Consider the following 26022-nt stretch of genomic DNA (forward strand, 5'->3'; position numbering starts at 1 on the left):
GCTTTTTCAGGAGATTTATCTAATTTTTTCGGTTAATCGAGCCTCAAGCTCCATCGTTTCTACTTCCGATAACGGGGACCCGTTTCGGAATTCTTCTATGCCCCTCAAGGGTGAAGTTTTCGTCGAGTTGCGCTTCCTGGAGGATTCCAGAAGATCTGTGGCCTACCTCAACGGACAAGGGAAATTCGACGCCCGGATCCAAGCTGTTCAGGAGCTGCCCAGGATGCAGATTGCAAGATGTTTTCAAGGAGGACGAGCATTCGAGATCTCTCTACTGCCTTCATGAGGACAAGACGCACGTGGAGAAGGACTGTGTGTTCTGCAAGAACCTGTCGGAACGGACCAAGCAAGATCGTCGTTCCCGCCTCGCCGGAGAAGGGCACAGCAGGTGAGAAGGCATAGAAAAAGTATGAGCGGTCTTGTGAGGGCGCCCCGGCGACGGGGGCCCAACAGAAGGCAAAGTACCGCGAGTCTGCGGGCACCGGGAGCGCCGAAGGATCGGGCTCCTCGGCTGCCAGGCAGGACGCGACTTCCCCGGCATGATCAACCCCGAGCCAGCGCTCTGATTCGGGGAAGAGGAAGTCTGAGAACCTGGGTAAGCTTCTGGAGAGGCCTCGGTCGATCTCCAAGGGAGCTGAGGGGGAGCGAGGCGATGACCCTCCCCCCAAAGTGAAGGCGCAGGACGCACCTAAGGTGGTGAGGGCCTTGATCCAACCGACAAAGGCCTCTAGCGAGGTTGTCAGAGCGGCCCTGGCAAAGCTGGTAAAGGCTACGCCAGTGGAGGTGGCCTCGGGGCCCACAGTTTCCCTGCCACCGCTGAGGGAATCCTCTTTCCAGACAATCGTGAAGACCCCGGTGGAAAAAGAGGGGGGGGGGGCGGTGGCCATTACGGACTCGGATTCAGCCTCCGAGGAGGATCCGGTGGAAACAGTGAAAGGCCTCAACGAGACGTTCATAGGCCTCAAAGAGAGGTTCGAGAAGGTTCGATCCCAGGGGAAGGTTCCCGCTGATGTGATCGAAGATAGCGACGATGGCGAGGACGAGGGCCCAGTGTAGCAGCCATTACCCGAGCCCCAGGATAGCTCGGCGGCCATTTTGTTGGCGATCCAATCCTTATGTACTGAGATAAGGACAAGGTTACCACGGACCCCGACGGAGGATCCAGAACGGGAAGCCCTCGGAACAAGCGGAAGAGAGTCCAGCCCGCTCTGCCCTTCATGCCCGCGAGGCCTGTGGACCCCTCATCCCCCTCGCCGGACCCTCGGGAGGATACGGCGACAGATACAGCAACGGGGACGGACATCGACAGGGAGCTTTGGTTCAAGATAGCTCCTCTGCTAGACTTCCTACCGGACGACAAGAGGGCGGAGGCCCTACAGATTCTGCAGGGAGGTGAGGTGGCGTCGGATCACGCCATAACGGTGGCAACGGACATTGCCGATACCGGATTTCGCCAACTGGGCAACGGGATTTGCCTCCGACGACGAAGATGGCTCAAGGCGACGGACTTTCGCCAGGACGTCCAGACCAGAGTGTTGGACATGCCGTTCGACGGCAACAACCTGTTTGGAAAGACGGTGGATGAGTCCCTCCAGGCCATCAAGACAGACACGGAAACAGCCAGAGCCCTAGGAGTCCTTCAGCAATGGCGGCTCTTTCGGAGCTCTGGAGGCAGACAGGGAGCCTCCAAGGGATCCAGCGGTGGCTCTTCTACTTACCGCCAGGCGGCCCGCTCCTCGTCCCAGGAGGCCTAGGGAGGCCGCGGCAAGCAAGGAGGGTCTCGTCGCCGTCGGCAAGGAGGCCAAGGCGGCAAGGCCTCTTCAAGCAGGACTGAACCGGCCGTAGCGTCGGGCCCCCACCGAAGCACCCCGGTGGGAGGCCGGCTGACTAAGTTCGTCAGCGTGTGGGAGTCCATCTCCACTCACCGTTGGGTGCTGGACCCCCTGGCCCGTGGACACTCGCTAGAATTTCAAAAGAAGTGTCCTCGCATTCCTCCCGTGGCCAGGAAGGAGAATCACGTCCCTCAACTGCTGTTGGAGGTCAGGGTGATGCTCAAGAAAGGTGCCATCGAGCTCGTCCCCAAGAGGCTCCGGGGCTCCGGAGTATACTCGAGATACTTCCTCGTCAGAAAGAAGACAGGCGGTTGGCGCCCCATCCTGGACCTGCGTCGGTGAACAAGTCAACCAGCTCAAGAGGTCCAGGATGATCCTCGTCGCACCGGCGTGGCCGAGACAGATCTGGTTCCCGGACTTGTCAGCGTCCTCACCTATCAAGCTGGCAACGGACGCGGATCTTCTCTCCAGAGAAGGAGGCGCCATTCTTCATCACGACCCGGATTCACTGAACTTGCAGGCTTGGCTCCTGCAGCACTAGAGTTTGGAGGATACGGTATCCCGGCTCACTGCAGAGAGGTTCTTGCAAAAGCCAGGGCGTCCTCAACTCTCAAATGCTATGGACATAAGTGGAAGAGGTTCTCTGTCTGGTGCCGTGCACAGAAGATTAACCCTCTGCGGATTATGGCCCCTCAAGTATTGCCGTAACTACTGTCGCTGGCCAAAGCTGGACTGGCTCACGCCTCCATCAAGATACATCTGGCTGCCATCTCCCGATACACCAGAACTACAGGACGGGCGTCCTTGTGGTCTCATCGCCTGGTGAAGGAATTTATGAAGGGACTATTTCGATCATTCCTGCCCGTGAAGGCCCCTGCCCCGGCACGGGAGCTCAACATGGTGCTCACCAGGCTCATGGGGGCCCCATTCGAGCCTATGCATTGGTGCCGTTGAAGTTCCTGTCGTGGAAGACGGCATTTCTCGGGGCCATCAACTCCGCAGGACGAGTGGGAGAGATCCAGGCCCTATCTTGCAAGCCTCCATACTTGACTTTTCACAACACGAGGGTGGTGCTGAGAACGCACCCCTCCTTTATGCCCAAGGTGCCGTCGGACTTCCACCTCAACGAGCCCTTGGTGTTGCCAGTTTTATTCCCGTCTCCTTCGTCTCCGGCCGTGAGGACTTTGCACTCGCTGGATGTGGCTAGAGCGCTGAAGTTCTACATGGACCGCACAAAGAGTTTTCGGAAGACATCACAGCTGTTTGTGAACTTTGGACCTGTGAATCAAGGGAAGGCTCTCTTGAAGGCTTCCATTTCCAGATGGTTCTCCGGCTGCATCATGCACTCTCACCGGTTGGCAAACCGACCGTTGCCCGGCCGTCCAAGAGCCCATTTAACCAGAGCGATCGGTGCTACCACGGCGTTCCTGTCTGGTGTGCCCCTGCTGGACATCTGCAGGGCTGCTACGTGGAGGTAGACGCACATCTTCACAAGATTCTTCTGCGTCGATCGGGACTCCAGGGAGGAGTCCAGGGTCGGCCAAGCAGTGCTGCGCAACCTGTTCGCTTAAGGTGAGCCTGGTGAGGAGGTAAGAGATGCTTAATGTTGAGTTGTTGTATTGCTTAATGTTGAGCCTGTTGCCACCTCCCACGGTTGTGCATGTGTATACTGCTATGTATTCTTATTTCTGAGGTTTGTGGAATCTGCTTAGATCACATGCTGTGTATAGGCCGACATCTAGTGGAAGCTGCGGAATACTAGTTTATTTTTCGAAACTAGAAAATGGGCGTTGACACAGGGCGTGCCAGTAAAACTATCCCTAGTGTGACGTCCACTGTACCCAAGATCCCTCATGCGTCTAGGATCCTCAGATTGTTTTTTTCCACCATACTGGTCAGAAGCATTTTGCAGAGTCCCCTGGCCTTAGCCGTACTTTTGCTAAAATATTGATTAATTGACATCCTCCCCCATCCCAACGTCGAACTTCGACACTCGACGCCGGCTGGAGAAGAAATTGACCGTCGGCTTCTGCACGACGGATTTGGGCCTCGGAAGGCCTCTGGCCTCGGCCCTGCAAGTAGGGAGAGTGGGGGGTTGGATATACTCTACACTCTTGGTATATAGGTACACCTTATACATTTCCTATACTTAACAGCCCGCTGCCTCAAGGTGCGTATGGAGGGTACCCCTTTGCAATTCTGCCCCAAGTGCAATCGCAAATACCCTTGGGTCGACAGGCACGCCACGTGCAATCTCTGCTTGCCGAGGGACCACCCCGAAGCGAACTGCAGAGCGTGCAGTAGGTTTAAACCTAAGACACTTAAGGACCGTTCGACGAAGCGTTGGGCCCACCACGTCAGGCAGGCGGCCATGGCAGCGGAAGGCGCCTTCAGCGATGGCAGCGACGCCGTGCTTTTGGATGGCGAGGGCATTACGGCATCGAAAGACAGCCGAGCGCAGGTCCCCGACCTCGGAAGGTCGTCCGACAGGGCGGCTATGGGGAAGACCCCCGGCGACACAGGCGCTTAACACACCACCCACAGTAAACACACGAAGTCCAACCGAGACTCGACGATGTCGAGTGCTCGGAAAGAGGCACAAACAGAACGGTCCGAAATGGAGTCCTCTGGGCGTTCGAGATCGCCGCATGACTCCAGGCAATCATCCACTCTTGCCAAGAGTGCCTCGCTCCCTAGGCTAACGGAAGTTCGATCGTCGGAAGACGAAGACGACTTCCACCCCCAGGCCGCACTCCAGGAGTCGGAGCCCGCAGACAAGATCAGCACGGCCCCACGTTCGAAGGACAGGGACTCTACCCCCGATCCTCGACGCCAGGCGTCGAAAACCTCCGGAGCCACAAATGGACAGGGAAAACACTTTTCCACTCACGGGGAGGGGGGGGAAACACTCCACTCCTCCTAAACAGGCAGGCAAGACCAGGTCTGCTGATATTTCAAAGAGCAAATCTAATCAAGATAAATCTCCAAAACTTTCTGAGAGAGTCATTTCCAGTTCCAAAAAATGGTCCTGGTCCAGTGATGACATAGATAGGGTCATGTCAAGGATGTCTTCTTTGGCAGACTTTCACGATAAAAATCTAGACCAATTCCTTTCATATGATCCACAAGGGGCTACACCCTCAGGCTCTAATGATCCTATCCCCCCCGAGTAAGAAGCCCCGGTTTGAGACACCAATGAGATCTACATACCCCTTCGAGGTACAACCATACTCATGACCATACTCACTATATCAAGGAGAGACTTCCTTTGGTGAGGACCAAGATTTTGGCATGGTAGAAGAGCAAACCGGGACGGGCTACTATGGGGACGATGAGGACCAAGAAGAGGAAGAGGAAGACCCCGAAACCTACAGAGTAGATTCCCTGGTAGAAAAGGAAGCCCCGGTTATCGACTCCCCTGTCGATAACCAACCCCTCCTAAACGAGGTTCTCGCACTTGCAGCAGAACATTTCCATATTGACACCCACGGTGTCCAGGAGGAGAGGGACTTCGCCGAGGAGTTAGTAGGAGAAAGGAGGCCTGTTGCCCAGACCATCCCTATCCTCAAGTCTATTCAGCGAAGTATAGACCCGTCCCTGGTGAACCCGAACCTCACCAGAGCAGTCCATCCCAGAGTTGAAAATCTTTTCAGGGCAGCCCAGTCTGACCCTCTCTATATAAGAGGACATCTGAAGCCAGACTCCCTAGTTGTCACTAACACTCATAAGAGGGCTGGAACACCCTTGTCATCGTCCTAAGCTCCTCCAGACAAAGAGAGCAAAAAACGATATGGTTTCGGCAGGAAAGTAGCCTCAACGTCCGCCTATCAGGCAAGGATTGCAAACTCCACACCCTTTTGGCCAGCTACAACTGCCATCAGTGGGAAGAAGTCGCGGCTCTCATAGCCTCTGCACCAGAACCCTTAAAGGGCCAGTTAGCTCGGATTTCCGCAGAGGGTAGAGCCATGTCTGGTTTCATTTTAAAAGCAACCCTTGACGCCGCGGACAACGCAGGCAGATTGATAGCAGAAGGTACTGTTATCAAGAGACATGCGTGGTTACGGCAGTCTGGTTTTAAGGCAGAAACCCAGGCATCATTGTTGGACAAACCGGTGGAAGCCGAGCTGTTTGGTAAGGCAGTCGAGGACGCACTGAAGAATGCCAAGAACGAATACGAGACACTCAAGTCCCTTGGCAAGTTAACCAATAAACCCCCTAACCAGAGAGGGAATAGTAATTTTCGTCGCCCACGCGGCCAAAATTCCCAGAGAGGATTTAACTATTCCCAGGGGCAGGGTACACAGTGGAACAGTCTACCCAGGGTTACGGCAGGGGTAATAGGAGAGGACGTGGTAAAGGCAGAGGCAGCCCCAGCAAAGAAGGCGGCACGCCTCCGCCAAAGCAGTGACGCTCAGTTCAGGGTCCCTTTTCACGCAACCACAGTAGGGGGACGCATTTCCAACTTCAGACAGATGGGTGCTGTCATGTAACGCTCACCTGATTCCCGTAGAGGCGCCGGTCTTGACTGGGCGTATACCGTATCTTCAAAGGTGATGTGTAACACACGGCTGGCTCTTTGGGCTGGACCTCTGTGCACTGTATGTCTGACTCGAAGGGTAAGATGTCTGCAGATAGAAAATATGGGATTAAGGAACTGGGTTATTGAATGTCTCTCTCTTCTTCCCTTTCTCTTCTCCTGTAGAACCCCAAAGGTTAACGCTCTCACCTTAGGTAAGTGAACGCCGTGCTCTCCATCTGCCTCGGGGCAGGGTGCTGTAACCAGTTTCTTCACTGGATAAGGGGAGCAGGACTCTTGACTTCAGAGGACTGCTGTCCGTCGTTTACTGCACGAACGGTAAGTTTCGAGTAATTCTAATGTCTTTAAAGTCTTTAGTAATGATGTTTCTTGTTTTGCAGGGTTCCGGCGATGGCGGATGACGGGCTGAAGTGAGTTGAAGATGGAGCCCGTGTGATGAATAGAAGCGCCTGGAAGCACGTAAGTAAGCGCTTGTTGCCTGCTTCACGATGCGCTCTAACTGTCTTTTTATTTTGCAGGTACAAGTTCGGAGCGGCTGCAGGGTGCCGGAATACCCACTGGGTTAGATGTGGAAAGGAGTAATGGCACGTGAGTATTAAAGTTCCCCAATGTCTTTAAACGCACCTTGTTTTGTCTTTTAGATGCGGGATGCAGCGCCGAAGGCCTCCGGAGCGTGCGAAGAGTTGGTGAGCTTTTGTCTTTCAGATGCCGGAATGATGTGTGAAGACCTCCGGAGCGCACGAAGAGTAGGTAAGCCTTTGTCTTTCAGATGCCGGAATGCAGCACGAGGCGTTGGTGACAGCCGATGGACCAGGTAAGTGAAGAGCTGTCACTGAAGACCGTAGTGCTAACCTGTTCTTTCTTGTCTTTATAGGTGTTGCTGAAGACTGGATTCAGGATGGTAAGCCTTTTTCCTTAGGCCCAGGATCAGATGCAGAAGACACGATGAGCGTTCTGCTGCAGAGGATGCAGAATAACGCAAAGCAAGATTCATCCATCGGGTGTGGTTTAAATAGCCTCCTGTAGTGCTTAGGTGTCTCCTTCCACAGCCACGCCTAAGTAAGAAAAGAGTTCCAGTGTTCTGAATCTAGGGAGTGGCTCCTGCCCCACCCAACAGGAAAAGTAGTTCCAAACAGAAGAGGATCAGAGGCTCAACTGGCAGGCAAGTAAGCAGCATGGTCTGCTGCAGGTAAGTCCACCCAAGCATTATGAGCCCGGCGCTTCCAGCGCTGGGACTGGGCATATTTATGAGCCTGGTGCCACTGGCGCCAGGACTGGGTCCAAAAGGTCCCAATTGGGACTGGTTGGCACTCGGAACCTGGGTTATGGATCTGCTTCCAAGGGAGTTGGGAAAACCCTGACCTTTTGGAAGCAGAGATCATGACATGTCAACAGTATCCACAGGGTACTGTATAGAGCTACTGCAGCGTCCCTGGAACCATCCTCCACGACAAAGAGTACACTCTTTAGAACATCAGAAGATTCTCCTCGAGGAGATCGCCATTCTGCTAGCAAAGGACGCGATAGAACTCGTCCCGGGACACCAGGTAAACAAGGGTATTTATTCAACTTACTTCCTTGTGCCAAAAAAAGATTTGACAATGCGCCCAGTATTGGATTTACGGCCTGCCAACAAGTATGTCAAGCCCCAAAAGTTTCGTATGACTACGCTACAAGAGGTAATCCCTCTCCTAAAAAAGGGGGATTACATGGCAACCTTGGATATGAAAGATGCCTATTTTCATATTTCCATGTTCCCAGCGCACAGAAGGTACTTGCGCTTCAAGGTGGACAGTCGGCACTACCAATTCAAGGTACTGCCCTTCGGGATAGCTTCGGCACCAAGGGTATTCACCAAGGTACTGGCGGTGGCGGCTGCACACCTACACAGGGAGGCAATCCGGTGTACCCTTATCTGGACGACTTGCTCATAACGGGGGAAACCCCAGTAATTTGCAGGACAAACATTCAAAGGACTATCGACCTCCTCCACGAATTAGGCTTCTCAATCAACGAGAAAGTGTCAAGCCTGGTGCCAAGCACCTCCAAACAGTTCCTAGGAGCAATCCTAGATACTCAAGAGGGGTTGACCTTTCTTTCAGAGGAAAGAATTCGGAATATACTACTGCAAATTCCGCAATATCAGTCTGGTCACCAAATAACGGTACGCAAAGCAATGCGTTTACTGGGCATGATGGCGTCATGTATTTACCTGGTCCCCCACGCGCGCCTGCGCATGCGTCCCATGCAGGAATGGTTGGCGAAACAGTGGTCTCAGGCAAGTGGTCAGTGGGACGATCTAGTGGTCGTTTCGCCAACACAAGTAAAAAGCCTTCACTGGTGGACAAGAGAGAATCTTGCACAGGGAAAACCCTTTTACGATCCCGAAGTACAGGCAGTAGTCACTACCGATGCATGTCTGACGGGGTGGGGAGCTCACCATCTCCACCACACAGCTCAGGGTCTCTGGTCTCCCTCAGTGGCCAAGAACCACATCAATCTGCTAGAGCTTCTGGCAGTATTCAGAGCGCTTCAAGCGTTCGAGCCCCACCTACTAAACCTGTCAGTGCAAATCCGGACGGACAGCACAACAGCCATGTTCTACCTGAACAAGCAAGGAGGGACTCGTTCGCCAAATCTGTCCAAGCTTGCCCAGAAAATCTGGATATGGGCACTCAGACGGAACATCTTCCTGTCATCACATGTTCCAGGGGAGCTCAATTCCCTAGCGGATGCTCTGAGCAGAGACTCCCTCCCAGAGGAACACGAATGGGTTCTACACAGAGAGGTCGTAGAAGATATCTTCTCTCAGTGGGGTTTCCCCACTATAGACTTATTCGCCACAAGCGAAAACAGACAATGCCCAGGATTTGCATCCAGGTTCCCCCAACCAGACTCCCAGGGGAACGCCCTGTGGATGAACTGGTCAGGGATGTTTGCGTACGCTTTTCCACCAACTCCTCCTCATCAGGAAGGTGGTGAACAAGATGAACAGAGAGTCGATGACGCTCGTCCTAGTTGCTCCCATGTGGGCAAGACAACTGTGGTTTCCACACCTACGCAGGATGGCGGTGTGCGAGCCCATCAAACTTCCAGCCTGGTACAACCTACTGTCCTAGCACCAAGGTCAAACAGTGCATCAGCAACCCAACTCAATGAACCTGGCAGCATGGCTCCTGAGGTCATAGAGTTTGGACATCTCAATTTACCAGAGAGGTGTATGGACATGGAAACCAAACACAAGGCACTGTTACTTTGACAAGTGGAAGAGATTCGTTATCTGGTGCCAGAGTAGACAAATCAACCCAGTTGATTGCACTCCTTCCACTATTGTTACATACATGCTCCACCTGCTAAATGCAGGATTGGTTTTTAACTCACTGAAAGTACACCTGGCAGCCCTGTCGGCAAACACCACTTCCCATAACAAGGTCTTGTGGTGGAAAGTACCAGTAGTTAAAGCCTTCATGGAAGGAGTAAAGAGACTTCACCCTCCTATTTCGAACCCACCACCAGGGTGGGACCTTAATGTGGTGCTATCTAAGCTCATGGGACCCCCTTTCGAGCCCATGCATAAAAGCAGTCTCAAACACCTGACTTATAAAACGGCCTTCTTAGTAACTATTACTTCTATAAGAAGGGTCAGTGAAATTCAGGCTCTGTCAGTGCAGGATCCCTTCTTTACTGTCCATAAAGACAAGCTGGTTTTACGCACACACCCTAGGTTCTCACCTAAGTTTATATCTAAATTCCACGTAAACCAGTGCATTGAGCTTCTGGCTTTCTTCCAGGACCCTCAAAGCTCGGCTGAGGTGAAACTACACACCCTAGATGTGCGTAGGACGGTCCTCTACTATGTAAATAAAACCAGACCGCTAAGGAAGCAGATCAACTGTCTCCGTAGCTACAGGCAGAGAGGGGGATCGCGTCTCTAAAGGTGCCATCTCGAAGTGGATTATTAACTGTATCCAGCTGTGTTACTCACTCTCTGAAATAACTCTGCCTTTCACGCCAAGAGCCCACTCTACTAGAGGCATTGGGGCCACTCTGGCTTTCATTGCAAATGTACCCCTTGGCACCATTTGCAAAGCAGCTACTTGGAGCTCTATTCACACTTTTACTCAGCATTACTGCATTGACACCCATTCCAAGACGGATACACAAGTGGGACAAGCGGTTCTAAGACACTTATTTGCTCATGACCCTTCTCACATCCCACCTCCTTCTTCAGGTACTGCTCGCTAATCTATGCACAGCATGTGATCTAAGCAGATTCCACAAGCCTCAGAAGGGATACATTACTCACCGTAATCGTATTTCTGATGCTTGTATCTGCTTAGATTCACATGCGACCCACCCTTCCTCCCATCTGAGAGAAGGCGCATGGTTGCTTGTAGTCTTACCTTTCTATCTATCTGCTTGGATTATCTGTACTCAAGCTACTCCTCATGCTACCTCATGTCAGGAAAAAATACAATCTGAGGATCCTAGACGCGTGAGGGATCTTGGGTACAGTGGACGTCACACTAGGGATAGTATTACTGGCACGCCCCGTGTCGACGCCCATTTTCGAGTTTCGAAAAACAAACTGTAATACTCCGCAGCTTCCACTAGATGTCGGCCTATGCACAGCATGTGAATCTAAGCAGATACAAGCATCAGAAATACGATTACGGTGGGTAATGTATCCCATTCATGAGCATGTGAATCCATGCCAGACCCCATGCTGGAGAAGGAACAAGTTACTTACCTCTAACTGTTGTCTCCAGCATGGGTCTGGCATGGATTCACATGCGAATCCTCCCTCCTTCCCCTCTGCGGCTCTTCACTTGGTGGTACTGCCACTTTACGTGCTACCAAACCTGAGGATGGCTGCCAGGGGAGGGGCTTAGGTAGAGGGCAGTCATTGGCTGGGGGCAGTATGACCCAGAGATCAGTGATTGGTTACTACTAAGAAAGACGGATCAGAAACGAAACTGATACAGATTTTTTCTTTACCGAGGATTCCCGGCCTGACGAATGGGAATATTCATGAGCATGTGAATCCATGCCAGACCCATGCTGGAGAACAGCAGTTACAGTTAAGTAAATTGTTCCTTATCCCTCAGCCCTGGACTCTGGTGAGGGGACTCTGGATGTGGATTTCATGCTTCTCTAGGGTCCTCTGGATGCCCACGAAGATTTGTCTGGATTCGCACTTTGGGAGATAATGCACTCACAGATGGTCGCGGTACCCCTGGTATTGGGCTTCTGCAGCCTTGGAGAGTCGCAGCAAGTCAGGGGATGCTCCAAAATAGTGTGTCTTGAGGGACATTGGTCCCACCAGCCTATGGGAGGAAGTCTTCTCTATACGAGTCTTCCCAGTCGATTTGAAAACTGGGTCAGCACAGCTGCAGGGCTGCACCAGGCACTTTACGGTCCAGGAGGGTGCTGCTGGTGTCTCCTCGTCTTTAACTTCGGATGCTGTCTCAAAAACCTCGCTTTGTATGCAAGTTCCCATTCAGACACAGCCCTAGGCTGTCTAGCACACAGCAGGGTGGCTGTCCTGAAGGACAGCCAACCAGCCAATAGGAACTGGTTTCACTCGGGCACACCCAGAGACAAAGGATGGGGACGTTACGGGACCCTCACTCACTTCCTACCTTTCCAGACACACTGGAGCCTGGGCGAGCTTCAGGGCTGAAGCCCGCCAAAGGCAAAATACACAAACCTGATGCAAACTGAGTAAAAGCCCAGAAGAAACTAACAAGAATTGGCGAAAAAAGAAGACCGCGGTCATTTGGAGAAAATGGTCGCCCTTGGGTGCAGCGCTGCAGCCGAAGTATCGGGCTGCAGATACATGTCACTGGGTAGTAAAAGAAAAAAACACTGCCACCAGCCATTCAAGTGAGTTAGTGTATCAAAATGTTACATGAGGAAAGGGTTAAAAGAGTTACTATGTAACCCCCACCAGTACTCCACATAGGGTGGTGTGTGCTGGACCCATAAAGTAAAGGTAAGTAAGATGGGGGAAGGCAGGGTCATTTTACTGTTTTTGGGAACAGTAGTTCACCCAAGAAAATGTAGTTAAACATTAAGAAAAGTCCAAGGGACTTCTCAGTGGCACTGCACAAAAGGTGCTGTGTCGCAATGCAAAAGCAGAGCCCAGTGGAGTTTACCAGACTCCACAAAACGGGAAGGACCATAGACAATCAGTCGGGGGGAAAAACACATGAGTGAGAAAAAGGCCCCACTCAGAAGTAGAAATTAAGCCCAGAGTCTAGCAAAAGAGCTGGGGGTCTCTATGGTTAAAGGGAATTGACACAGAAATGAAAATTCTCCCTAACATACAAGAGCAATACTCCGCCGAACACGGTCTCTCCTAGCAAAGGCCATATGGCAATTGTGTGTCAAAGAAATTTTCATTCAAGCACAGCATAACTGTAAGAATTGGTGTAGTAACACTGTGTGAGACTACACAACACTTATCTGCTTGGTATTGGGTAACCCACCTTTTGGTATAGGTCTGTACTACACAAGTTGGTAGTGTGACTGAGCAGCCAGTCCCATTTCAAGAGGGGTAAATGTGAGCTGTAGCAATGTAATTCGTTAATACAGGTAACCAAGTAACACTTCACTTACGCTCAAGGTTTCAGTTATGAATCATACTCTTGCGTCCTGTTTCCTTTCCTCCATTCTGTGAGTGTCCCTCGCGAGGCACGGGAGACAGAACCTTTTTTACCAGAAACAACATCTTCTCCTTTAAATTTAGAGTCATGTGGCGGCACGGCCCTCGGAGCATGTGCTCGCCTGACTTCGCCCACCGGCGCCACTCCTCAGTCCCCTTTTCTGCATCGACGGAACGGGCCGAATTCACCTGCGCTCCTGGGTTTGGCTTTGCCCATGTAATACCACACACTCTTCCCCGGATATTCTTCTTTCTTTGTCTTTTTCTTTTGAATTAGGTACTTCGTCCTCCGACACCACGCTCCTCCCCGGCGCATGTCGACTTCAGCAGCCTTCCGAAGGTGTCCAGCTTGTGAGGGGCTCTTCCCTATGTCCGATCCCCATGCTCTTTGCCTCCTCTGCCTTGGCCCCGACCATGGCTGGGAAGGTTGTACCGCGTGCAACGCACTCACTCAACGCGCATTGAAGAACAGGCTAGCTCGGTGGAGGAAGCTCTTCCAGAACTCACCTGCGGAGGACGTAGAAGACTTCGTCAAACATCGCTCGAGAGGCAAGGCCTCTATTTACCACCGCACCCTGTAACAGCGACTCTTTCCCAAGGAAGCGCCAGAGTGGGCGAAACCTCTTGGGATTTCGCACCAGCACACGTACCGAGGCTAGACCAGCTACCGGCCTTACGGCCGACTTGTCTCTGGATCCTTCCGGTGTCAGTGCTGAGGGACCACAAGGTTCATTTACTGGGGTTACTCCCGAGGGGCACCGCCCTAGTACCGGAATCATGTCCGAGGGGGTGCCTTCACGCAGCACTACTGGCAGCTCTGCCGAGGGCAATACACCTTCCAGACCCCGTCCTGAGGTGCAGGATAGGCCTTATGTTCCAACACCAAGCGTCTTGGACGAGGCTGGGTCCAGTGAGCCAGGCACCACGACTTCGGCATGTGGCACGCAGCTCGACAAAATGGCTGCCACGCCAGACGAAATGTCCGATGCCTCCTCTAGGAACAGAGCGGGTGGACGAACGAGTCACAAGGTGTTACTGGTGTCAACCAGGTACGTGGCCTACAGTTTATCCATCAGCAGCGCAGAGCACGTTTCCCCTGCACCCCAGGCAGAGTGCGTCCTGGCCACAGCAGCCGACAGCCACTCCGTGAATATTACCCGTCACCTTTTCAGCCTCTGAAGACCGGTTCTTCGAAAGGTTCCTAGCACTGATGCAAACTCCCCAGATGGGGGCCATACTTCAGCATACTATCAGGGACATGCTCCCCCCGGTCACCCCACTGGCACCCATAGTCATTCCTATTATGACTACGGTGCTACAGGCTCCAGCGCAGCCCCGGCTCCTCCGATTCCGGCTCCCCTACCTCCCCACAGTACAGGAGGTTCCACACCAGCCTCTGAAGCAGCCACCGGCTCTGGTTTACACACCAAAGCCCATGGCACCCAGTACTCCTTCGCCCGTTCCGAATCCCTGGGCACTCAAGTGGACACAGACGAGGAGCAGGACTTCGACACGCAGTCTTCAGCCAAAGCCTTCCACGAAGGCCTGGATTCCTGGAGCCTGTCCAAAGTTTCGACGGCATACCACCTACCGGTCCCTTCCTCTCCTCCCCCTTCCACAGATTGGGACAGCAACTCTGCTGGCAGAGATCCGGTCGCTCGTCGAGAGCCATGCAGTGGATGAGATCTAAGCCTCCCACAGAGGATTGGGTTTTTATTCCAGGATTTTCGCCATGAAGAAGAACCAGGCTGGCCTGAGAGTTGTGTTGGACCTTTCCACCCTCAACCTCCCCCCTCAACCTCTCCCTTCCTCTGCGAAAATTCAAGATGGTTACGCCAGCTCTTATTGCGGAAAACACTGGGCTGGGGAGACTGGATGTGCTCCCTGGATCTGAAGGACGATTATCTACATATCCTGATTACGACTGGCTTGTTCGGGCCACCTCACCAGAAGCGGTTGACCATACCTCCTCCACTGATGAGCACACTCCACGACCTGGGGTTCACCATCAATCTCAAGTAGTCTCAGCTGCAACCCACGCAGAGCCTGACCTGGGATATGAGCTCTGAGAGAGTCTTTTCCCTCGGAGTACAAGATTGCGGTCCTCAAGAAAGCTAAGACTCACTTCCTCTGCAGGCCAATGACCTCAGCCTGGTGGTACCAACACCTGTTGGATATTATGGCAGCGGTCTTGTTGGCCGTACCCCACACAAGACTCAGGATGAGGATATTACAGCTGCACTTCGCAGCCTCATGGAATCGGGAGAGGGGCTCACAAGCGGAGCCAGTCAGTATTCCTCCCTTTCTCCACTCAGACCTCAATTGGTGTTCCGCGGACTACAGCATGCTTCGGGGCAAGCCTTTCCGACAGCCGGTCCCTCAGGTCACCGTACTACAGACTCTTCCCTAGAGGGCTGGGGAGCCACCCTGGACAACCACAGCGTCCATGGAGTCTGGACTCTGCAGGTGCAGGAGTCCCACATCAATTGGCTAGAAATGAAGGCCATATGTCTGGCTCTCAAGGTCTTTCTCACTCTCATCAAGGGCAAGACGGTTCTTATCGAGACAAACCACTCCGCCAGCATGTACTATGTCAACAAGCAGGGGTGTACCAGATCCCCTACACTGTGCAACCTAGCAGTCCACATGTGGGAATGGGCTCTGGAGAACAAAATCTACCTCCTGGCTATCCACCTCCCAGAGGGAATCCAACCTGGAGGCAGACGAGATCTGCAGACTGGGGGCACACAATTACGAGTGGCAATTGAATTACCTGGTACTGAAGGGGATCTTCCTCAGATGGGGGCATCCCCAAGTGGATCTGTTTTCATCTTTGGACAACAGGAAGTGCCAGCAGTTCGCCTCCTGGCAGGGGCAGGGCACTGGCTCCCTGGGCGACACCTTCCAGATACAGTGGAACTACATGACGGCATACGCCTTTCTGCCCACACCGCTGGTCCACAGGGGGGGGGGGGTGGATCTGCACGATAAAGCAATCTTGTCACCTCAGCATCATTCTGATGGCTCCATGGTGGCTGGTGAGACCATGGTTATCCGAGCTACTCAGCCTATCGGACAGGCCACGCATTCACCTACCACTGGGCCCAGCGCCTCTCCTGGCCCAGCAGGGGGGCAGGGTACTCCACCCCGCCCCCCACAGACTAGCCCTTGCAGCGTGGTTCTTAAGCAGGTCACGCTGAAACACTTGAGCCTATCTCAGGCCAACCTAGAGATCATCCAGGGCACTAGAAGCAAGGCTACTGGGAGCCAATATAAGATTAAATGGTCTAGATTCTGTCATTGGGCTGACTCAAGAGAGATCGACCCCCTTAGGCGCAACTTGGACAATGTGCTCTCCTTTTCGGCTCACCTCACCCACTTAGGCATACAGGTAGACATATGCTGCACTATCTGGCAGCCATAGGGGCTTACAGGAATTCTGAGGAGGGCCTCTCCTCATCCAACCCGGTGGTCAAGCGACATCTGGCGGGCCTCCACAGGCTTTACCCGCCTATTAAAAAAAAACACACCCGGTGTGTGACCTCAATGTAGTGTTGGGCGCCTTGGCGCACAAACCGTTCGAGCCAGTGGTATCCGCGGACATCAGGCTGGTCACCCTAAAGACTGCTCTGCTCGTGGGCCTCATCTCTGCTCGCAGAGTTAGCGAGATCCAGGTTCTGGTGGCTTCAACACCCTACACTACCTTTCACAAGGACAAGGTGGTACTGCAAACGTATCCTGCATTTCTACCCAAGCTGAGTGCCTCCTTCCATCTCAACTAGGAGATAGTCTTACCCACTTTCTTTGCCGACCCCAAGGATGAGCCTCAAAGGGTCTTGCCCTGTCTGGATGTCAGACGCGCTCTGAAATACTACCTGGGCAGGACCAAGGACATCCGCAAGTCGGACACCCTGTTCGTCACTTTCGGTGGGTCAAGGCCCGGTTATCAGGCTTCCAAGGCCTCCATAGCAAGGTGGATGGTCGCGGCCATCAAGGAGGCCTATGAGCGGCTGCACAAGACCGTGCCAACTAACTTGCATGCCCATGCGGTCAGAGCCAAAGTCACAGACATTGCGTTGCAACGGCATGTGCCGTGGCAGGTCATAAGCAGGGTGGCTACCTGGGCCACCTCTTCGGCTTTCTGTAAGCACTACTGTGTGGATGCCGCTTCTAGGTCAGACAGGGCTTTCGGGCAGGCAGTCCTAAGAAACCTGTCTTCTTAAGAGGTAGGGTCTCCTCTCCACCCTGTGGCTACATTCAGTTGTAATCGCCAATAAAGTATGGCGGAAAGGGGATGGGACGTAAGAGTAACTAAGTTACTCACTGTAGTGACTAACGTACTTAGTCCACTTTCCTCCATACGTCTCACCCCCCGCACCCCTAATAATACTGGTGTCATTAGATAATGTTGAATATTGTCGATGTGTCAATGGGGACTGAGGAGTGGCGTGGTGGGCGGAGTCAGGCGAGCGCCTGCTCCCAGGGCTGCGCCCCTCTAAATTTAAAGGAGAAGATTTTTCTGGTGAAAGGTTCCGTCCCACACGAGGGAAGCTCATACAGTATGGAGGAAAGGGGGCTATGGACTAAGAGTATGTTGGTCATTACGGTGAGTAACTATTAATTTATTTAGTTAACATCAATTTTAAGTAAGCATTCGTTATAAAGACAATTTATGTAACAAGGTAAATATACTTTAAAATACTTTTCAGAATCAGCACAAGTTTAGTGGATATTCTTTAGAAATGCTTTTTACACACTTCCTACACCCTCAGGTGACTTCATTCACAATGGCATTTATATAACACACTGAATACACTTTGCAGAAAGGAAAGGTTTAAGGACGTAAAAAGGTTAAACAGATGCTCAATATAGGTGAAGACACTTAAATCTTCCAATGAGATCTAGAAAAGCCTTTCCCAGCAGGAAGTCTAAATCAAGTTACCACCTATGAGGGACAGAAATATCAGTCAATGGACTAGAAGAGTCCGCAGGGAGCCAGGGGACAGCCAAAGTCAATTGGAGCACAGTCTATGAATCTAAGGCACTTCTTAGATAAAAGGTCTTGATCAAAGTTGGAGAGTTTGTAGAAATCACTTGTAGGGTCACAAACTGTCAAGCTTGTGAAAAGCAGAGTTGTAAGGTAAGCTAATGCAATTGCCTATTTAGAAGAAAACAGCTAAAAGTACACTGAGGTAAGTACCCAAAGTCTAAACAGTAGAAGTGGACCAGCTGGTTTCTGTCCTGTTGAAGCAAAGCAGACCCTGGGTTCCTGAGCATCTGTCGTGGGGCCAAGAGGGAGGACGAATGGAGGGCTCCTGAGGTGGCAACGTGGAGGTCGTCGGCAGCTACAGACCCTTTCCGGGTCAGCAGCACTTCGTCAGTGCTCAGTAAATAGCACTGTTGCGGACCTTCGGATACCGGTTGGGCTTCCTTCACTGCTTGGGCCCTGCACTCTGGTGAGGGGACTCAAGCTTGGGTCGGCCTGCTTCTGGCAGGTCCTTGGGAGACTCATGGAGCTTCTGGCTGGATTTCAGACATTGCACTCGACTAAGGATTTCTCGACCCCTGGCACTCGGTTCTTGCAGCAGCGAATAAGTACAGCCAGTCAGGAAAGATGTTCCAGTGGAGTTTGTCTCAGGGTTACTTGGTCCCACTAACCCAACGGAAGTAGTCGTCCCTTCCGGAGCTTCTCTGTCGAATTGAAAAAGGAGTTTCAGCTCAGCAGCGGGGCTTCACCGGGCAAATTCCAAGGTCCTGGAGGATGCAGCAAGCTTTGTTCACGGTTTCTTCGTTGGGTGTTTCTCTCAGTGGTCGACTGTCTCTAGTCCCAAAACCCTCACCTTTTTAAGCACGTTTCTCCCATTCATGCACAGCCTAGGCTGTCAGACAGCAAGGTGGCTGTCCTGTAAGGACAAGCCAGCCAGTCGGGACTGGTTGCATTCAGGCACTCCTAGTGACAAAGGACAGGGGAGTTTCGGGATCCTCCCTCACACCCTGCCTTTCCAGACAAAATGGAGCCACAGGCAGGCTTCTGGACTGAAGCCCGCCAAAGGCAAAATGAGCAAAGGGCTCAAACCTACCTCAACGCACAGAGTAAAACCCAAGAAAGACCTCACAAACAGAAAATGGCGAAAAAAGACGACCGGCCATTGTAACAGAAAATGTCACCCATTGGTGCTGTACTGCAGCTGAGGATTCAGCCTGCGGTAGAAAGGCACAATGGAAGGAAAATTAAACCACTAGTAGTAGAGTAGTGAGGGTAACATAACAAATGTTACATAAAAATGTAGGATAAGGGGCTACTAGGTACCCCCCAATCACAGCACTCCACATAAGATGGGGTGTGCTGGATCTACAAAGAGAAAAGTAAAGTAAATTTTACTTTACTAGTCTTGGGAACAGTAGTTCACCCAAGAAAAGGTATTTAAACCTTCTGAGAAATCTAAAGGACTTTCTGTGACACTGCACTGAAGGTGCTGTGTCGCCATACAAAAAGTAGATGCCTATGGAGTTTGTCGGACTCCAAAATAGAGGCAGCACATAATACAAATCAGGTAAAAATACAAGAGTGAGAAGTCTCACTCACTCCAGGGTAAAAATGTAAAAGTCCTAAAGTCCAGCAAAAGAGCTGGGGGTCTCTAAGGTTGAAGGGAATAGCGGAGAAATTAGAATTCTCCCCAACAATCACAGCTGCCTGGCAGACAGTGATTCAACAAAACCACGAGAAGGAAATCCAACGCACACACTCAAAGAATGTGAAGATGTTGGCTCAGCCGATAGTGGATCTGTTTGCAACATCCCAGAATGCCAGATGTCCCAACGTTCCATCCAAAGAAAGGTTAATTAGGGAATGTCCCGAGTGTGAGTTGATCAGGATATTGGCATACAGATTACACCCTGATGCTTCTGCCACGCAAGTTACTCTACAAACAGTTAACTATAATATTGATATAATATTGATTGTGGGCATGACGAACATGGTTATCCTCTTCTCACGAGGATGGCAGTTCAACCACCTGCAAAACTTCAGATAGTACACAACTTAGTAACACAGGAAAACTGACAGCTAGAACATCCCTGCCCACAAATATTGAACTTGGCAGTATTGCTCCTGAAGTCAGTTTGGACATCAGCAACTCCCACTGAGAACAGTGGAAATAGAAAGGCCAGACAATATTACACTGTTATTTCAGAAAATGTAAACAATGTGTTGTATGGTGCACCCAAAAGGGTGTCAACCCTATTGGTGGCACACCTGCAGATATTGTAATATACCTGTTAAAACATTTAGACTCAGGGTTGGGTTTTACTGTGTTAAGTACATTTGGTAGTGCAGCATATACTTCATCTCAACAGAAAATATCCTGGTGTAAAGTCCCTGAAGTCAAGCCTTTGATAGGAGAGTGTATTCTTCAGGTGTACAGCCACCCCCGGGGGGGGATCTTAACTCAGCCCTGTAAAGGCTTATGTGAGTTCCTTTTGAGCCGATGCATAAGGCTACGTTACGGGACCTTACGTACACATTTGCTTTTCTAATAGCAGTCACATCCATTACAAGAGCAAGTGAATTACGGGCTTTCTGTTACAGAAACCTTTGTCTCGATTCACAAGCACAAAGTGGTTTTAAGAACTCCCTCTGTTCTCACTAAAATACATTTCCAAAATCCTTGTCATTCAATCCATCGAACTTCCATTTTTCTTTCCCATTCCTCAAAGCGAGGGATTGCAAGCCCCCCTCCTCCCCCCTGTTAATAAAAACAAATACAAGTGAGTAGACCTGTATAGTTCAGCAGAACGAAGGCATGGTTGGGGTTTTTCCCATAAATACGCTTAAACTCATGTGCTGAACAAACAGGTGTCCAATCACACATCAGTGACCTAAATACGTGTTTTGGCGGACCAGTCAATCTGGTTGGCCCAGAGGGTTAGGGTACAATCCCAAAGGATGTGCAAGGGTTGACTTGGTACTATGACGGGACTAAACTGCTATGCAGGCATTGGGTTGGGTACCCAAAGAAGCAATGTGTGATATGATATGATGGGTTATTTAGAACGCGCTTAATACCCAGAGGTTTCTAAGCGCGGACCCAGGGATCGAACCTGTGTTGCTCCGTGTCGTCTTGTTTCCAAGTCGAGCACGCTGCCGCTGAGCTATCCTCCTGGCACAACAGCCATATTCGGTGTGCCTCGTGGTTGCCCTGTACAAAGAAAGGTTCCTAAAACTAACATCTAAGAGCAGGACTTAATGAAACTTCAGTACCCCAATAGCTACTATAAAGGTATATTGGGCTTCTAATACGGTAAATATTGCACCAACATACTGCCTTAAACAGTGATAAAATCACCCTGGGGCCAAAATGGGGGACTCAAAAGGCACGGCTGTCCAAGGGGCCATATGGGCTACCCTAGGACCATGTTAGGGAGAAATGTTCTAATTCCTCTCTACCTTGGAGACCCCCAGCTCTTTTGCTGGACTCTAGGATTTTTAACCTGGAGAGAGTGAGGCCCTTCTTTTCCCACTCTCATGTAATTTTTTTATTTGATTTGAACTCTGTTTCTATTTGGTTGTGGAGCCTGACAAACTCCATAGGCATCATCTTTTACATTGTCACACAGCACCTTCAGTGCAGTGACACAGGGAAGTCTTTCATATTTCCCCAAGGTTGAACTACCTTCTCTTGGATAAACTACTGTTTCCAAGAGCAGTGAAGTGAAATTGACTTTACTTGCATTGTAACTTTCTAGAACCTGCACTGACTATCTTACAATAAGGTGCTGAAGGGGTTACTTCGTACCCCCTTTGTCCACCTTCTCATGTAACATTTCTGTTACCCTTTCCTCGATGAATGGCTGGTGGCAGGGTTTTATTTTTAACTACCATGGTGTGCATTTAACACGGGCTGCGGTTGCAGCTGCAGTAAAGCACCCAAGTGTGCTATTTTTGTCAAAATGGCCCGGTCTTCTTTTTTCGCCATTTCTTTTTGGAAAGGTCCTTCTTGAGATTTACTCTGTGTGCCAAACCAGGCTTGGTCCCTTTGTTCGCTTTGCCTTTGGCGGGATTCACGAGTGAAGCCTGCCTCTGGCTCCAGGGTGTCTGGCGGGGGCAGGAAGTGAGGGAGGTGCCCGAAACTCCCCGTGCTTAGTCTCCTAGGAGACAGGAATGCACTCTTAGGTGATTGGCCGGCTGGCTGTCCGGCAAGGACAGCCACCCTGCTGGGTGACTGACGGCTAGGCTGGAATGAATGAGAGAAGCCTTCATTAAAGGCGAGGCTTCTTGGCTTGGAAGGCAGAGTCGACCGCCTGGACCATTGGTTTGCCCGGTGAAGCCCTACTGCTGTGCTGAAACTCCAATTTCATTTCGACTAGAGAAGCGCTGTAAGGACGACTTCTTTTCTTGAGTTGGTGGGACCAATCAACTCCAAAGTAAGCCACCTGGACATCCTCTCGGAGCTGGTTGAAATTCCACTGCAGTTGCTGCTGGAACCGAATAGCCAGGGAGAGGAACACCAGATAGTGTGCGTTGCTTTTAAGTTGGCGAAGAGCTCCAGGAAGATCCTCCAGACTCCCAGGAAGCAGGACTGACCGAGCCCGAGCCACCTCAACAGAGTGCTGTACCCCAGATGCAAGGAAAGCCCATCTCGACAGCCAAGAGTCAGCTGTGTTGCTATTTGCTTAGATGCACACAGCTGAAATCGCGAAGTGCCGCTGAATAGAAGTTGGTCCTTTTCTTTCGCTGACCGTCCCGTTGCAGTGCAGAAGTCCTCCAGACTTCTTCCTCCCTCTTGTCCCCACGACTGAGGCCTAGGAACACAGGATCTGAAGAGCTGCACAGGAATCGAAGCCAGCCAAAGCCCTTTTCTTCTAACCAAAGGTACTGTACAGTCTAAAAGAACTTACCTCTTGTTATAACCTTACTTGTTCTCTGCTGAGACTTGTCTGGGTTGCCCTGTAGAGTTGCTAACAGTTTCTTTACTTCACAAGCCTGATCAGCTTGTGGCCCTGCTTTGATTTCTTCTTCTCTACAAAGACTTCTAAAACATTGTGCAAGACTTTTACCTACCCCTGAGAAGTGATTTAGCTCACCTAGACTTTTGCCCAATTAACTTTGGCCTAGCCTGGCTCCCTGAATGACTCTTCTTCCCTCTGTCATTGTGTTTGGTCTTCCTTCCAGGAAGGGGTTAACTAACCTTGCATTGGGGGTTACCAAAAGTACTTACCTGCTTCAGAATATTTGTGTGATTTCTTGTTTTGTTCTAATTACCTTTTTCCTGTGAAAGTACAAGAAAGGACAAGAAATGCTAACATGGCGAAAAAAGACGACCGGGGCCATTTTGGTAAAATGCACACACATGGGTGCCTTTACCGGGGCTGTGCAAACAGCCTGCGGTAAAGGTGCACTGAATTAATTAAAAGGTTCACTGCCACCAGCCATTAAAGTTAAGTTTGTCCTTGTTACATAAATCGTAGGTTTAAAATGAGACAGGGATACGCAACATCCCCAGCACGCCACATAAGGTGGCGTGGGGGTGCTGGTCTTAGCTAATAAAATATAAAGCGGATCCAAAGATCCTTTCTACTCTTGGGAACTGTAGTTCTCACAAGGTTAGCCAGAGAAAGTTAAAAGGGTAACCCCTAGGGCACCCCAGCAACAATAGGCACTTATTGCAAAAAGGTTGTCAGAGGATGACTTTTAAAATACACTATGGAGAGTCTTACAAATGACACCTATACAAAGAGTAAAAGATTCCCACTCACTGAGGTATAAGGAAAATTAATCTGCCAGTCAAGCAAAATGTTCTGGGGTTGACACGGGTCAGAAAGATATATCATTAATATTAAAATCTTACTTAACAGTTTACTTGTTCAGCTCCTTTATTTTCCTGCACTGGTGTCCCCCTAAGGCCACCAAAGGGGAAGCGTTGAATCCCTCCATTATATCTTTTGTTTTAATGTAGCACTCGCCAACTTACGGTGGGGTGCTGCTGGGGTACTTAATATCCCTTTTTCACGTTTGTTTTGCATCCTTCACCCACCTACAGGTTCGATGCCACCGCCTCCACCTGTTTCAGTGCCTCCAGTAATTCCTGGCCGGCAAGAGCGACTGCCCCTCCTCCTCTCCTTCCCTAACACTGCTGACCGATTTCTAGAGATGGAGGTTACTTCCTCCATTTGCACTTTCCTCCAGGGTTATGTAGGTTATAAGAGTTCATTGGTGCCCCAGTACTCAAGATGCTGCCTATATCAGGGAACCTCCGGACGCCCTCTACTTGCTAGTAGAGCTCACTTGCGCTCTGACATGCCCCTGCATGAAGATGCACTTATGATTTGTGAAAACACTCAATTTTGCATCAAGACAGAAATTATGTTGTGCCGATCCTTCAGAAAAGAATCTGCCATCTCAAATTCAGATCCCTTCTTCATCGGTTGCAACTTCTATGCTATGTGGAAAACCATCTGCCTGCATTTCCAAATGACCAGGATTGACAAACTCCTTAACAAAGTCTGTCTCGAAGTATGCCAGAGTTCGGCAAATCTTGCATTAAGCAAAGTCTGACATCTTATTTGCAGATTGCAACCAGTGGCTATGGAAGAAACTGTAATTTTGAGAGGGGGCTTCCCCAGTAAAAGGTAATGTTTTTCAAGTTAGTCTGTCCATAGCTGTATTAGGGAGCGATATGAGTAGACGGGCATGGGCCAGGGCTGTAAAATTCCTGCCCTTTGCCCAGATAAAATGTCTGGGTTTGCTTGTTGGCATCAACGTCCTTCGTTCATCAATTACCTGGACCAGATCAAGGAATACAATTACGATTGCTAAATTGCTTGTTTCCTTTACCAAGCAGCTCAAAAAGCCTTTTTCAGGCTTTTTCAACTCCATCGCAGCCAGAAAGACCGATTTTAAGGTTTTCAACAATGATTTTATCGGTTTCAATGTATGAGGCACCCACCTCCAAGACAGCCGCCCCCGCAACCAGGGAAGGAAACAGAGGTCTAGCCTTATTGAGACAATTGGTTGGAGCTGACCCCTTCTAGCCTGCCTTTCTCATCTTCTCTTCAGACCCTCACAGATCTTCTGAACAAGAGATTTTCCTTGATAAAATGTCAAAGGTTGACTACATTGGCTTGGTTGGAAGCTATCTGCTGGAGAGGGTGGTCTTACCACTGAGAGTTCAAGGCTTCAGCAGATTTTTATATCCAGATCATCCATGCTGGTGCAATGGTTAGAATGTCTACTGGGCCTCATGGCCTCCTGTTTGTTGCCAGTACGGTTTGTGAGACTCTGGAGGAAAGGGGGTGGAACAGAAGAGCATGTAAAGGTTACTTGAAATACACAACAGTGTACTCCTAGTCCCCTTTTCTCTACATGCTCCCCCTGAAACCCGCTCCCCCAATCCTCTATAAAATGAGCTAGCATACGGCACTTTGAGGCAGAGCTTGAGTGCACAGCATGGTGGGCTAGAACTACATGCCATCCTCGCATTTTTCTCCAAAGCTGTGTTTTTCTTGTGCAAAAGGTTATGTTCCCTTCCCCTGTTCGGCAGGCATCCCAGAAGTATGGAGGAAAGTTGGTCCATGGGTGGGTCTCTCCTATGAGAGGAGAACTGTACTAGTGGGTTTGGATTTAGAAAATAATCTTTGGGGTACAGCAAGATAAGGGAGAGTGAATTGGGAAGCTTTTGTCCTGACACATAAGTGCATGGTATTAATGTTTTTTGTATGACACTTTGAGGGCTGTACAACCACTAACCTTAGGTTGGGGCTGGGCCCCCAACCCAAAAAGGGAAGCCACACTCTCTATGGTAGGCAGTGTCGGAGCAGGCCGGCTTAACTCCAAGGAGGCGGAAGTAGCCAGAGAATGTACAGTTTGTACAAATACCCAAAAAGAACTCGCCACACTGCTATACTGAAAAGTATCCATCTTTTTTTATGCGGGACAGGTTTAAAACGGCAAGCCCTTTTTCAAGGCCGCCAAACATTACACCACCCCA

General features: G+C 50.7%; 1 protein-coding gene across 2 annotated transcripts in view; it reads left to right on the forward strand.

Moving 5' to 3' along the window:
- Positions 1–26022, forward strand: part of RAB14 (RAB14, member RAS oncogene family) — a 423502-nt gene that overhangs the window by 384205 nt on the left and 13275 nt on the right. The window lies entirely within an intron of this gene.

This window comes from Ambystoma mexicanum, chromosome 8 (assembly GCF_040938575.1).
Source record: "Ambystoma mexicanum isolate Mex_15411 chromosome 8, UKY_AmexF1_1, whole genome shotgun sequence".
In the NCBI taxonomy this organism is placed as follows: domain Eukaryota; kingdom Metazoa; phylum Chordata; class Amphibia; order Caudata; family Ambystomatidae; genus Ambystoma; species Ambystoma mexicanum.